This window comes from Dromiciops gliroides, chromosome 6, assembly GCF_019393635.1.
Source record: "Dromiciops gliroides isolate mDroGli1 chromosome 6, mDroGli1.pri, whole genome shotgun sequence".
NCBI lineage: Eukaryota > Metazoa > Chordata > Mammalia > Microbiotheria > Microbiotheriidae > Dromiciops > Dromiciops gliroides.
This window is the reverse complement of record NC_057866.1, coordinates 16,461,636-16,472,063: the sequence shown is the minus strand read 5'-3', so window position 1 is coordinate 16,472,063 and position 10,428 is coordinate 16,461,636. Positions and strand designations below refer to the sequence as shown.

The 10,428-nt window shown below is 37.9% G+C and overlaps 1 pseudogene; it reads right to left on the bottom strand.

Moving 5' to 3' along the window:
• LOC122731458 lies at nucleotides 1-955 on the bottom strand (annotated as a pseudogene).
• Between the last annotated feature and the right edge of the window lie 9,473 nt (nucleotides 956-10,428).

The window sequence follows — 10,428 nt, the reverse complement described above, 5'->3', positions numbered from 1 at the left end:
TCACATGCATACTAGAGGCTTTGCCCTCTCAACAGCTTTCCTAAAGGCTTTATTAACATCTTTGTTCCTCAGACTATAGACAATAGGGTTCAGCATAGGGACAACTATTGTGTAGAAAACAGAGGCCATTTGGTCATTGTCCATAGAATGACTTGAGTTGGGTTGTAAGTACATGAAGATTACAGTCCCATAGAATATGGACACTGCTGTTAGGTGGGATGCACAGGTGGAAAAAAGGCTTTTTTGTCGACCCTCAGCAGAATGCATTCTCAGGATGGTGATGAAAATGAATATGTAGGAGGTCAGGATGATGAAGAGAGCAAAAAAGACATTGAAAGCAGCCAAGATGAAGAGAATCACTTCATTGATGTGGATATCAGAGCAGGAGAGAGCCAGAATTGGGGGAATGTCACAGAAAAAATGATGGACTATATTTGAGCCACAGAAGGAGAGGTGAAAGGTGAAACCAGTGTGGATGGAGGACTCAAATGATGCCCCAGGTGTAGCAACCAATCACCAGATGTATGCACACATTTGCTCTCATGGTGGTGGTATAATGGAGAGGCTTAGCATATAGCTGCATGGCGATCATAGGCATAACAGCAAGGAGGAAACAGGTCCACACTAGCAAAGGCCACAAAGAAGAACATCTGAGCAGCACAGCCATCATGGGAGATGGCCTTGTTTCCTGTGAGAAGGCCAACCATAACTTTAGGAGTAACAGCTGATGAATATATACAATCCACCAGAGAGAGATTACTGAGGAAAAAGTACATGGGAGTATGGAGTTGGGAATCCAAGGAGATCAGCATTATCATCCCCAAGTTTCCCACGAGGGGCTTCCAAAATAGTTGAATGTAAATGTAATGAAGAGGGGCACTTGAAGCTCTGGGGCATCTGTCAAGCCCACAAGGATGAATTCATTCACCTCTGTGAAGTTCTCCATAGAGGCCATTTGAAAGTTGGTCAGGCATCAGTCACAACAGGAGAAAAAAGAAAAATTATCCTCTGCAAGACATAACATATTCATTTTTAAAATCATGAAGACACTGGATGACTTCTGGTACAAATATCCATTATTCATCATCTGCCTTCTTGGTGTGTCCTCTGATATATCTTTGAACTTTGCTAATGGACTTCTGATGCTAAGTAAGGGACAAAACAGGAGCATTCAATTATAGTACTGTTGGAATGCCATGCCAAGCTAAGCCTCAAAATATTGTGTCTGTGTAGACATCCACCCAGGATGAGGTCATAACTCTGTCTCCCTAGAAAGTAGTTCAAGGTCTATGAGGGAGTGAGCTGTAGACTTCTGATGATATAAGTTTATAAGAGGTAATAACACCGATTTAGTGTATATATGTATACACACATGTAGGTATATAATGTGTGTATATGGGATATTTGTATATGTGTCTATATCAATACCCTCTATTGCTAAAGATACATAGCCCCCTTAAACTTGTACGAACCAAAGGCAGGCCCTACTATTATACTGCATATGCTCACTCTATCCATTATCACCAGTGAAAACTTGCTTACTGATACAGCCAAACATCATTTCTTTCTTCTCATTTTCTGTTGGCCATTCAAGAAAATTCTTGGAACTCTCTCTTCTTTCTGACTTTTGTGATATGTCACTCATATTTTCCCTCAGTTTGCTCTATTATTTTTCTGTCTCCTTTGCTAAGTCCTCTTTCTCCTAGTGATAAGCATTTCTTATGGCTCATTTATAAGCCTTCTACCCTTCTCTTTCTACAGTCTCTAAGATAGTTCATCTAGTCCCATGGATTCAAGCACCATTACTATTCTGATAACTCTTCAAATAATATATTTCATCTCATCTTCTCATTGCTGCTCTGTGATGTCTCCATTGTCTACTCCATCAAGTTTATATTCCTATATCTGACCTTCAGGGAATGGCAGCTCACATCATCTCAAGCCAATTTAAGGGTAAGAAATCCAGGCAAATAAGAAATCTTAATATTCCTACTAAAATCCTAAGATAAATATGTAGTGAACCAGAAAGAGTGCTGAACTTGGAATCATACTGTAGCTATTTGAATCCTTGCTCTGTAACTTATTACTGGAGTGACTTAGAGCAAATAACCTCTCTCAGGTTCCTCATCTTTCAGTGCTGATATTAGACTAGAACACATCAAAGTTCCTTTCTGCATCTAAATAAATGATGGTATAATTTATTTTTAAAAATACAAGTCAATACTATAACAAACTAGGGCAGCAGGGCGGTATGTTGGTTAGGTTGCTAGATTTGGAGTCAGGAAGACTCATCATCCTGAGTTCAAATCCTGCCCCAGACCCTTACTAGCTATGTGACCCTGGGCAAGTCACAACCCTGTCTACCTCAGTTTTCTCATCTATAAAATGAGCTGGAGGGGACAGCTATGTAGCACAGTGGATAAAGCATAGGCCCTGGATTTGGGAGGACCTGAGTTCAAATCTAGCCTCAGACACTTGACACGTACTAGCTGTGTGACCCTGGGCAAGTCACTTAACCCTCATTGCCCTGCAAAAAAAGAGCTGGAGAAGAAAATGGAAAGATATTCCAGTGTCTTTGCCAAAAAAAAAAAATAATAATGGGGTCACAGTTGGACATGACTGAAACAACTGAACAACATCAGTAACACTATAACCAGGATCTGGCTCATGTGCAGACCACATAAATTTGCTGAGTTTTCTACAACTTCCTGACATGATGAAACTGCAATGCCTAGGTCAGGGAGAACAATGTCAAGAGGACATGGAAGGGACGTGCTTTGGAAAAACTGTGGAGCATGTGTGGACAAACTAGAACTGTTTTGATGGCCAACAAGATGGAAAATGGGAAGCTATCTGATTAGCCTCTGCATACGCATTCAGAAAGTCCTAGAATCCTAGACTTAGACCATTTTTGCTACTCGAGCTTCAACTTTGCTCTGTACTCACATTGTCTGAGAGAAATAGTGCTATAAGTAGCTTATCCCCTCTCTGAGGTCTTATGACCCCAATAAATGAGCCTTGCACAGGACTCTATAATTGACTTTCTTTTTCTGTTCTAGGTGAAAGGAGTGGAGTCTCTGACCTTATAAGTTTCAAGAAGTCAGGAGAGTGAACTACAAGAAGCCAGGAGTTTGGGTTCATGCCAGAGAACTGATTCTCTGAGAAGAAAGTAACGTCTGGGAGTGAACTTCTAGGATCCCTTCCTAACAGTAACTGAGGCAGAGATTCATTTGAATGTCATGTTGCATTGGAATGTGAACTTGGTAAAAATCAATGACATGTAGGAACCGAGTTAAGTTTTGATCTCACTCTCCCTAGAAATTGAGGTAGTAAAAAGTAGATTATGCCCCTATGGTACTTGGTAACATAGTTTTACATTTCTTTCTTGCCATATCTTTGAAGTAAATATTCTTTTGTTAAAGGGTTCAGTGGGACTGGGGTACTTGTCATTGACACCAACAATGGAGGTAATAGAGTCGTAGATTCAAGTTGATGACAGTAAAGGAAAAGACACTTATTAAAACTGCATACTCATGGCAGATATGGGCAGGGGGAGATGTGCCAGCCTAGCCCTGGAACACTCAGCATAGTATCTATGCTAAGCTTCCATTCTCTGTAGGTAGTAATAAGAGCCGGTGTTTATATTGTATCTACTATGTACCAGGAACTGTGCTAAATTATTTACAAACATTATCTCACTGTGCCACCTAGCTGCCCCCCGTATGTCTTTCTCTATTTGAATATAAACTTATTGAATGCTGGGAGTTTGTTAATTTTTGTATTTGTACACCCAGAACTTAGCACAGCACTTTTCATTTAGTATTTAAAAAATGTTAATCTTTCATCCTTTTGACTTTCCCTCACTCCCTAGAGTTTCCACAATATCTCAAACTTATTCCTCACTTAGTCAACTTTCCAATTCAACCACTCAAAACCTCTTGTCCGAACTACTACATTTGCCTACTCATTGCTCTCTATTTCCAATCTCTTCCTTCTCCAATATAGCTGCTACAAACCCATGAAATTTACATTTCTAAAGCATAGGTCTGGTGGTGGTACTGCACAGAAAAAAAAGGCCTTCTATGCCTTCCTGTATCTCCTATGATAAAATAGTAATTCCTTTTTTTAGTAATTTAGCTCCTAGTTGGAACCTAGTTCCAACCCATATTTCTGTTCTGATTTTTTATTTCAAATCATACAATCTATATTCCAAACCAATTGGTTTATTTTCAATTCCTTCTACACAAATTAACATTGCTCACATCAATACCTTCATCCAAGGTGACTCCCAACTTGCAATGATATCTACTTCATCACTTCTTCCTCTTCCTTCATGGTTCTGCTCAAAAACCACCTTACACACACACACACACACACACACTCCATCTTCATTTTCTCTCTACTGGTTAGGACATTCGCTCCTCAAGAAATCCCTTTGTTTCTGCTTTTATATGTTTTATGTTTACTTCTCTACCTACATTTGTTTCTAAATTTCAGTAATATCAAAAGAAATATCAGATATAAAGAGCTTTGCAAACTATAAAGTATCATCATAATCATTATCACCCAGTAGAATATAAATCACTTGAGGACAGTGTCTGTTTTCTTTGTGTATCCTTGTGCCTACTGAAGCATCTAAAATAGTGTAGATATATAATAATGTTTACCAAGTGAATTTGAATTAATCGATTTCAATTGAACATATGAATAATATTGAGCAAGAAGACCTTGCAAATAGTACTTGAGAAAAAATGATTTCTAAAGAGTTTTTATAGCTTTAGATTCTCAGCTAGAAAGGACATTAGAGAAACCTTTTCTAACCCCGTCCTTTAAAAATGAAAGGATTGAGGCCCAGAGAGATGAAATTACTTTCCCCAAATCCCATAAGCATCAAGTGGTAGATTCAGGATTTGAACTAAGGTAAACTGATTTCAAATACTATACTCTTAATTTTATTTTTTTGCAGGGCAATGAGGGTTAAGTGACTTGCCCAGGGTCACACAACTAGTGTCAAGTGTTTTAAATCCACATTTGAACTCAGATCCTCCTGAATCCAGGGCCAGAGCTTTATCCACTTCATCACGTAGCTGCCCCCCAAATCTAATACTCTTTACATATATTTGGCATGGTGAAAATCCTTGTGATCTCAGAGGTAGGAAACCTCAGCTCCAGTACTATCTACCACTAAATTGTTCGGTGACCTTAGTCAAGACACATTTCCTCTCTTGGCCTTGGTGCCACTTGTGAAACTGTGGAATAGATTTTAATGGTCTTTTATAGATTTAACATTTTTGTGGTCTACAGGGAAACTAGGTGGTGCAGTGGATAGAGTGTTGGACCAGGAGTAAGGAAGACCTGAGTTTAACTCTGGCCTCAGACACTTGCTGGCTTTTGTGACCCTGGGCTAGTCTTAATCCTACTTACCTTAGTTTCTTCATCTGTAAAATGAGCTAGAGAAGGAAATGACAAACAATCCCAGTATCTTTGCCAAAAATACCCAAAAAGAGATGACAAAGAGTTGGACATGACTGAAAATGATTGAATAACAAATGGTCTATACACTTAAAACTGCTTATGTAGTCATTTGATAGGTTTTCTATCAATAAAATAAATACAATCCCTTAAAATATCAGGAAAAGAGTTAAAAATTTAAGTTCTTTATCATGGACTTTGAGGGACACCGAAGTACAAATAATAGGCACATGAATTAGTTGTCACTTAAGAAACTGGGAATGAAAGGTCATGAATTCAACATTTGGTTCTGTTCCTTTTTATATTTGGAATGTTGAACAAGTGCCTCATACTTTCTGGGTCTTGATTTCCTCATCAATATTGCTGTATAACTTCAGAAATTTCTTCTAGTTCTCAGTCTTATGATCTATTGCATTACACCTGAAGGGGTTCAAAACATGCGATTAAGTATCCTTTATACACACACACTCTATTTTTGTTTTTCTTTTTTATGTGGCACTAGTATTGTAAATCTGAGTAAATTCTGACACTAGTATTGTTAATATCAGAGACCTACCTGGGTCCTTCAGAGTGGCTGACAAGATTCCAAGAGGTAAGAATAGCAGAGAACCTTTACTCACCCATCTCTCAAGGAAGAGAGAAGAGATCCTATTGGAGAAACACTTCTTCAGTTCATGTTGCTGAACAATCACAACTCTCCCATACATTGACAGTTATCAATACATGCCAATGCTATTACATAGATTTTTCTGTAAGTAAAATGAGTAATTGAACTGACATGTAAGATTTTTTTCTAAACAATGGTAATAATAATAACAATAATAATAAGCCACTTGACCACACATGTATTTCAAAGAAATGAGCTTATATGGTGTCAGGATAATCTTTCCATATTGAATGGTCTGAAAGTTTATGTATAAAGGCATAAAGACATAGGTGATCTCAGAGGGAAATGTATCCTCTGAGGCACCCACAGCTCCTCAGTCTGCTAAATTTTTAACATATAATTATGCCCCTAATCATTAGGGACACAGCCCTAATTTCTGAGAGAAATCCTCAGGGTATTCTGCTGTTGTTGTCAGAACTTTTCCATGACTCATACATGACATGGCTCTTGCCACAAAAGACAAGAAATAATGGACATGAGTTCATAGGCAGCATGAGGGGATAAGACAAGACTCTTATGGACAAGTCAATGTGGTTTCATATAATTCGATGTGGTTTCTTTGGCCACTTTGGGAAAAATTTCTTTTCACATACTGTCCATGTAATCATCAAGAAAAATTAGGCATGTGTCAGGTAGAAGATGAGGGAGTAGCACAGTTTCCTTTTTCCAGTCCACTGCACATCTTATAGTAGTTTCCTTAATCCAACCATTCAAATCTCAAAAAGATTTCCTGTCCCATTGATAAAAGAATCTTGAGAAGGAGTGAAGTGATGCACTGTGGTTCACTTTTATGTGAGGACCATTTAACTCTAGCAGCTTAGTTGGACTCTGAAAAGAATGAAGGACCATGATCCATTCCAACCTGCATATCTCAGATTGACTTTCTTCCCTGACTCTTTTTAAGAGCTAAATGGATACATTAATCTTACAAATCAGAGGATTCTAGAATCGCAAATTATCTCAGGGGTCACTCATCCCAGCCCATCCTTGAATAATAATTCCCTCTTCAATGTTCCTCAACAATTAAACCTTCATTGGAAGTTCCACAGTGAGGAGGAAAACACTTTCTCCTGAGACAACCATGCCACTTTTGGATGACTATCATTAAGATTTCTCTCCCAACAAGCCTAAACCATTTTTTTTTCAGAGTGAGGCATCAAAGAGTTACTCCGCCATACTTTAGGGGAAGATTCTTCCCTGATATCCTTCCTATGTTGCTCCTGCTTCCTTATTCCTGCTCTCTTGGGTATTTCCAGTTAAAACAAGGGCCTTTCATTTAGAGACATGAGATTGAAAGAGTTATTGCTCTTGGAATTGCCTAGCACAACTTATTCTTCTACAAAACCTTATTTAGTACTAATAATGAATTCCAATAGTGACCTCAAACAATAGTCCCAAAATTTTGTTTGTGGATCCCTGAGGACTCTGGGAATTTTTTTAAGAATATGCACATTTTAAGAGTATTTTCATAATAATACTAAGATAGTTTAATTTTAATAGAGTAAATATTAAAATATATAATCCACATAAACAAAAACCTTTTGAAGTCTTCAATAATTTTAAGAGAAAAAAGAATTCTTGGGATCAGAAAGTATGATAACTGATGATTAGGATGATAGAGCCTAGAAAGTCCCTTCTAATACTAACAGCTTCTGATTTTGAGGCATGGAAAGGTGGAAATGTGGTCAGTCCTAAATAGTGCATTCTCTAGCCATGCTAGCCCAGTGTCAGTGTCTGATATTATGGAAGTTAGGGGAGGGAAATGGAGCAGCAATTGAAATGATACTAAGTGGAACACAAGGTATGCCAACTCCTACTCCTGACTCAACATATAGAGGACGAAACAGAAGATTCTCCCAATACCAGTGAGGTAGTCAGAGATGTAGTGTGGTCATCTAGAGGGTAGCAGCTTTCCATGGATACAAGAAGGTAGAAATAATGAGAAAAGATGTCCAAGGTAAAAATAAACTTATTTAAAATGTTTAAATTAATTTTGGGGGTGGGTCAGCTAGGTAGTGCAGTGGATAACGCACCAACCCTGGATTCAGGAGGATCTGAGTTCAAATCCTGCTTCAGACACTTGACATTTACTAGCTATGTGACCCTGGGCAAGTCACTTAACGTTCATTGCCCTGCCCCCACCAAATTAAAAAAATTTTAATGAACAAAAATCTATTTTCCTTCCCTCCCACATCCCTGCCCCTAATTAAAAGAAAAGAAAAACAAAGCCTTTATAACATGGTAATCCATAATAAATTGGTTCATTGGCTATGTTCAAAAATATACATCTCAATCTGTACCCTGAGTCATTATCTCTCTATCAGTAGATGAGTCCTCTGGAATTGGAATTAGTCATTGCCATGATTCACGTTCTTAACTCTTTTAAAAAATTTTTGTCTTCAATATGTAAATTTTTCTCCTGGTTCTGCTCACTTCATAAAAGTTTTCTCAAGTTTCTCTGAAACTATCTTCTTCATCATTTCTTACAGCATAATAGTATTCCATTGTATTCATATAACATAATTTGTTCAAACCATTCCTTCATTCCTCCATTAATAGGTACCCCTTTAGCTTCCAGTATTTTGCCATGAAAAAAGAGTGGCTATAAATATTTCTTTACATATGAAAAAAAAGAAAGGATACTAAGCGTCTTTAAAATGTGACTGTGCTCAGAGGGACACTGACAATTTTGGCTTCCTCTGATAGCCTTCTTGCCTTGTCAGCATCCCTGCTACTTCATTCTGACTGCCCCATGCTTACTAAAGAGGAACTACCATGCTGAAGAATGAATACTCAACTTAAATCAAAAGGATCAGGCTGGCGACACTAAATATGTGATCATGAGAAAATTCTGTCACCTCTATGAGATGCAGAGTACTGGAAAATTGTATTAATAATATCTGTAGTACTTGACCAATTGGGTTATTTTGAAGACCAAATGAGAGAATACATGTAAAGCCATAGGCTAAATGGCAATTATTATGTCTTGAACCTCCCTCCTTAGACTTTACCTCTCACCTCAGATGGTGTCATATGCATTCTCCTTCCCCTAATTCTGCTCTAAGATCACAGTTCTCAAAGATCAGTTTTTGACTCAAAGATTTTATTTTAAATCCATTTATTTGACATTATAATTATTCCCCCTTTTCATGTTGAAGGAATTCTTGTTCTCAACTTGTACCTGATTTATATCTCCCATTACTGATTCCTACCATTGAATCTTGAGCTTTCTTGCTTCATGATAATTTAAGATCTGAAAGTAATGAGTTTAATTTTATTTAGAATTAATGGTAAGATGTTACAAGGTAATGATTTGGCATAGAAGTTTTAAACTGATACAATACCTCATGTCAAAGCAAAAGGCATAACTAAGTAGATGAGGCAAATAGGAAGAAAAATAGAATAATCCTTCTGGATTAGAAGGGCACTGGGCAGAAAGGTTACAAGTCAGCAGTAGGGAGACTGTTGCCTTGAGAAATTACATCCTCTGTCCATGGTCCTGATTGTAAAGAGAGGACAGATATCACAAACTGTTCTATTTAAAATAACTAAGTAAATGGATAAAGTGTTGGGTTTCGAGTCAGGAAGACTCATCCCTTTGAGTTCAAAACTGGCCTGAAACACTAGCTATGGGAGTCTAGGCAAGTCACTTAATCATGTTTGCCTCCATTTCCTCACTGGCGAAAAGAGCTAGAGAAGAAAATACCAAACCACTCCAGTATTTCTGCCAAGCCTGAAATAGGGTCACAAAGAGAAGGACATGACCAAATAATAACAATAAAAGCTTTGGATTCAATTGAATAAAAAAACATTTTTAAGTTTACTATGCGCCAAGAATTATGGTAAGTTCTTGGGATAAAAAAGAGGCTAAAGAGGGTCAGCTAGGTGGTGCAGTGGATTAAGCACTGGCCTTGGATTCAGGAGTACCCAAGTTCAAATCTGGCCTTAGACACTTGACACTAACTGTGTGACCCTGGGCAAGTCACTTAACCCCCATTGCCCTGCAAAAAAAAAAAGAAAGAAAAAGAGGCTAAATTCAATACCTTCCCTCAAAAACCTTACAACCTAATGGGGGTGACAACTTGTAAAAAAAAGTATACACATATAAAGCTATATGTGGGATAAATAGGAAGTGATTAACAGTAAGAAGGCACTAGCATTAAGACAGGTTGGGGAAGACTTCCTAAAGGAGGTAGGATTTTAGTAGGGACTTAAAGGAAGTCAAGGAGATCAGTAGTTGTAGCAGAAGAGGAGGAGACTTCCAAACATGGGGAACAGCCAGATATAAC